This window comes from Lissotriton vulgaris, unplaced genomic scaffold, assembly GCF_964263255.1.
Source record: "Lissotriton vulgaris unplaced genomic scaffold, aLisVul1.2 SCAFFOLD_4540, whole genome shotgun sequence".
In the NCBI taxonomy this organism is placed as follows: domain Eukaryota; kingdom Metazoa; phylum Chordata; class Amphibia; order Caudata; family Salamandridae; genus Lissotriton; species Lissotriton vulgaris.
This window is the reverse complement of record NW_028248459.1, coordinates 1-5,313: the sequence shown is the minus strand read 5'-3', so window position 1 is coordinate 5,313 and position 5,313 is coordinate 1. Positions and strand designations below refer to the sequence as shown.

The 5,313-nt window shown below is 39.6% G+C and overlaps 1 pseudogene across 1 annotated transcript; it reads right to left on the bottom strand.

Moving 5' to 3' along the window:
- Nucleotides 1–4,575: 4,575 nt before the first annotated feature.
- On the bottom strand, nucleotides 4,576–5,287 carry LOC147664118 (signal recognition particle 9 kDa protein pseudogene; annotated as a pseudogene). Its single transcript, XR_015305180.1, has one exon. The product of XR_015305180.1 is annotated as a signal recognition particle 9 kDa protein pseudogene (transcript).
- Nucleotides 5,288–5,313: the final 26 nt, after the last annotated feature.

The following is a 5,313-nucleotide window of genomic DNA, read 5'->3' as shown; positions in this document are numbered from 1 at the left end:
AATAAATTTGAACTATTTTGCTATGCTACGGTAAAATTATTATGTATGTTTATTTAATAAAAAAAATTATATAAATATATACGTATTTTTTTATATATATTTTTAATTTACAAAAAATGTATTAATATAAAATTAATTTATTAATTTTAAGTAAGTTTATAATAAATATATTTATTACTACATTAGTATTAACTTAATTTAAAGACAAAAAAAACCGATATTTTTACAGTCTATATTTTAGTAACTCGATATTTTAGAGTCGATATTTTTGTACTTACCTGTTTAAAGATAGCCAGTCGATATTTTGTCCATCGATATTTTATCAACGATATTATGGCAACTCGATATTTTTGAGGTCGATATAATTTCAGTGATCCATGTATAGAATAAGCACATAAATAATCATTGTAAATAAACATGTATGAAACCTTGTGAGTTACCTAATATAAGAAAATATGTTTCAATTTCAGCTTGTTTGTTCCCCTCCCCTACCATCTCTGCCAGCCCTGACGAAGGTGCCTTACACCGAAACGCGCGTAGGCGCTACCATCAAGAACGGCAATATTATTCAATCTAATTTGCCCTCTCATAGTTGCACCCCCGTCCATGCAACCTTAAGTCCAGCTTTTTGTTGCAGCTCTCGCGAGATCTACCCATGTGAATTGGTTGAATATGTATGAGTGTGAATGTCTGTTGAGCCCCCTGAAATGCCCCGGAGTGAATGGAACACCTAACTTTTTGAAGAATTTCTTTCCCTATATGAAATGATGAACTTTATTGATTGTTTTTATTAATCCCTGAATCTGCTAGCTTTGAATGTTTTTTAGAAATGACTGATTGCATAAAAAACAATAAAAATATATATTTTCTATAAAAAAATATGAATTGAATGCTATCTATCTGTTGTCTTGGGCCCCGATATATAGTTAATACTGCTCCTTCCATAACAGAATTGGATCCTGTAGAGGACCTCTTATTATCTACCTTGGCAGGGTGTTCTTTTCTAATTGTACTTTTTGATCCCCCCCCTTCCTGCCTACATCCCGTATTGTTCTGGGGAACCCCCTTCTATTGTATATAAACCAAACTGCCTTGCCTAATGTCAAATGTAGCAACCACACTAGACAGCTTTTCTCCGTTAGAGACACAAGACTCGATTAAACTCCTGATGTCGATTTAATCAGGCTCCCCTTTGTATCCATGCCCGGCTGAGGTGATCAAGCAAATCCCAGACACCATTGCGGCAGCTCTTACTCCCTTGTTCAACTATATCTTCAAGTGGGGCCATTTCCCAAAATGATGGAAAATGGCATCTATTATGCCTTTGCTCAAAAAAACAGAACCTCAACCCCAAAGACCGGAGCAACTACAGACCTATTTCCCGCCTCCCATTACCTGCAAAAATGATCGAGAAAGTCCTGAATGTACAACCCAGCCGGTTCCTGCAGACCAATAATATTCTGAATCCAACGACCGTGTCTCAACAATCGGCATTCAGAACAAGGCCAAAGAACTTCTTGCCTCCTTTTTGACAAATCGATCACAGGCCGTAAAACTAGGCTCTTTCCTATCCCACACATTCTCCCTTCCATGCGGAGTACCACAGGGTCCCTCGCTAAGTCCGACCTTATTTAATATCTATGGCTCGGAATTGGCGAGGGTAATCAAATCCTACGGCATCAATCTTACTACCTATGCCGATGATACCCAACTGGTCCTATCAGTTTACAATGATGGACCTACAGTTGCAGCAAATTTTCAGGAGGGAATGCTCGCCATCAGTTCCTGGATGTCATCAAACTGTCTTAAATTGAACTCTGAAAAGACAGAGGTGATGACATTCGGTAAACTGGAACCTGTATGGTCTACCCTATGGTGGCCTGATGAGATGGGACCACCACCAGAACCTGTCACTAAGGTTCGTAACCTTGGAGTGATCTTTGACGATAGACTGCTTTTCCACCACCATGTCAACTCGGTAGTCTCTACTCCTTCTTCACCTTGAAGAAGATCAAGAAGCTCCTCCCATATCTTCCTACCTCATCTGGTAAAACTTTGATAAGCACCCTCGTCTTTGCTAGAACTGACTACTGCAATGCCCTTCTTCTCAATGCACAAGAAAACGTCCTTAAAAGGCTCCAATTAGTACAAAACGCCTCAGCCAGAATTTTACTGGGCATCCCTAAGTTCACTTCCATCACCCCGTACCTTCGACAGCCCCATTGGCTTCCTGTTAAAAGCCGCACAAAATTTAAGGCACTGTGCATTGCATACAAATCTATTAACAACTCAGGAACGCAGTTTCTCAAAGACGCCTTTCATTCTCCTGAAAACCTCAGAACTCTTCGTTCATCTTCGACAAAATTGCTCTATGTCCAACGCACAAGGAAAGCCAACTTGGGTGACAGATGTTTTGTGATTTCCACAGCCAGACTATGGAATTCACTCCCTCTTACCATCAAAACGGCCCAACTCTCCTTAGCTTTAGGAAGAGATTGAAAACTTGGCTGTTCCCACATTAAAAATTTGCCATAGCCATCATCTGTTCAGTTAAGCGCCGAGACACCCTTGGGTAGTTGCGCGCTCTAAAAATTGCCAAAACATAAACATGCTGGATCTCTCTGCAGCTTTCGATACTGTCCATCATAAGGTTCTGATGGACCGGTTATCAGAAAATGGGGTCTAAGGCACGGCCTGCCACCTCCTTAAATCATTTCTCACTGACAGATTGCAATCAGTGGACCTGGATAAGGCTAGGTCTAGCCCTTTCTCCTTGCCGTGTGGGGTGCCTCAGGAGTCTTCCCTGAGCCCTACACTTTTTAATGTATACGTGTCGACCCTGGGAGTCCTGATAAGGTCTTTTGTGTTCCGACTGACATCTTATGCGGATGACACACAAATAGTACTCTCTCTTCAGCGTGGCCAAGAATTTGAAACTGGAAGGAAATGCCACGACTGCATTAAATTTTATATAACGAAACGAAGGCCAATGCTGGGAAAGCTTCTTAACAGCCAATAAGTCACCAAAATTGTTAATGAGTCAAACAAAAAACAACCTGTTCATAGTATAGCATTCTACGAGATTTATTCTCTTTTATGAAATTTTCATGTTTTTGGCACAATATTATTAGTGCATGGGGATACAAAGAATTTATATACACTATATACAAACATGTACAACAATTACCAAGAACATTTTATACATTTCATACACACTTGGCCACTTCAGTCATACAAACAACAGTCACACAAAAAGCAAAAAAACAACACAATTACATAGAATGCCCACGTATTGGTAACGGATAGCTGGAAATAATCCTGTTCGTGATAATCAGTTTTTAAGGTCTGTATAATACAAAGTTCCACCAGAGGGTCTTTTATCACAAGTCAAACGAGCTGTTTTATGGCATCAGTGAAACACCAAATACGGGGCAAGGCTGGTCGACGCGTTTCGAACCCCTGTTATTTGTTGGGGTTCTCCTCAGGACCGGATTCTATGTCATTGTGTTGTTTTTTTGCTTTTTGTGTGACTGTTGTTTGTATGACTGAAGTGGCCAAGTGTGTATGAAATGTATAAAATGTTCTTGGTAATTGTTGTACATGTTTGTATATAGTGTATATAAATTCTTTGTATCCCCATGCACTAATAATATTGTGCCAAAAACATGAAAATTTCATAAAAGAGAATAAATCTCGTAGAATGCTATACTATGAACAGGTTGTTTTTTGTTTGACTCATTAACAATTTTGGTGAATTATTGGCTGTTAAAAAGCTTTCCCAGCATTGGCCTTCGTTTCGTTATATAAAATTTGGTTGGACTCAGCCTTGCTGAGATAGGAGTCAAGACCCTTGTTTGATTCTTTGACGACTGCATTAAAGCCATCTCGGGTTGGATGCCATCAAACTGCCTGAAACTTAATTCTGGAAAAACAGAAGTTATCATTTTCAGTAACAACATGAATATCTGGACACCGGACTGGTGGCCGAAAGAACTGGGAACACTTCCTGAACCAGCTGAGAAGGTGAAGAACCTGGGGGTGATTGTGGATAAAAAACGTACTTTTGGAGATCAAATTAATGGGGTTGTCTCCTCATGTTTCTTTCTCCTCAGAACTCTGCGGAAAATAAAATGTCTTCTCTCTGGTGACAGCTTGAGGACTGTGGTTACAGAACTTATTTTGTCACGCCCAGACTATTGTAATAGTCTCTATCTGAATATCCAAAAGAGACTGATGAACAAACTCCAAATACTGCAGAATGCAGCTGACAGGCTGTTGCTGGGCACACCTAGGTTTGTTTCAGTCAAGAGAGAACTAAGACAGCTTCACTGGCTCCCAGTAAAACAGCGGGCTCAATTTAAAGCCCTTTGTACAGTCTTCAAGGCATTAAACGGAAATGGTCCGGACTACTTAAAACAACAATTTCAATGGTATGTCCCCAGAAGAACATTACGCTCCCTAGCAGCAAAACAAGTGATTATTCCCATAGTTACAAAAGCTTCCTTGGGTGGCAGGAGCTTCACTACCTCCGCCGCTAAGGCTTTTAACAGTCTACCATTTCTTTTTGTATTTTTTTTTTATTAGGAATTTAGGTCATTTAATTGAAACAAAAACACGAAAATGAACCCTGAAATCCAAGGGAAAATGTTACAAATAATTCAGACTCTTCGCTTCTTACTTCGTAATTACTCCATAAGAAAAATCCATTCAATCAGTTAAAAAAATGTTACCGTGAAGGAATCCGACATCTTTTCATAGAGGTCTCTTTCCTAATTTTAAATGACATTTCAGAAAATAAATAGAAGCTTTCAAATGAAGCACAGCTTTTAGAAGTGGCGTCTGAGGAAACTATTGGTACTCATCAGCTTCCGTAGTCCACTTAGTTATATACACCATCTTCTGTCCCATTACTTTTTTAAATTCCAAACGTTATTTTCCTCTGAGGAAACTTCAAATAATTGGCATATTTATTAGTTTTAAGTCAGTCTGTTTCCATGGCAATATTGCGGGACTCCTTGGCTACCATAAGCCGCATCAGCTGACTGTGAAACTTCTCAATCTTCTTGACGTCCTGCGCTTGGTCGGTTTTATACTGTAAACACACTAAATCATCAGTTACTTTTATACAAAGATTACCATCACAGTGTCTGTATTTTAGAACCACTCTGACCTTCATGGGGTCGGTGTGGTAGAGCTTCTCGGCGGCCCTGGAAAACTCCTCCCAGGTCTGGTGGTAGTAAGGCATGGCTGGCAGGCGCTGTAATCACAGCCAGTAGTGACCCGCTCCAATCACTTTCACCTTAGAAATGCTAC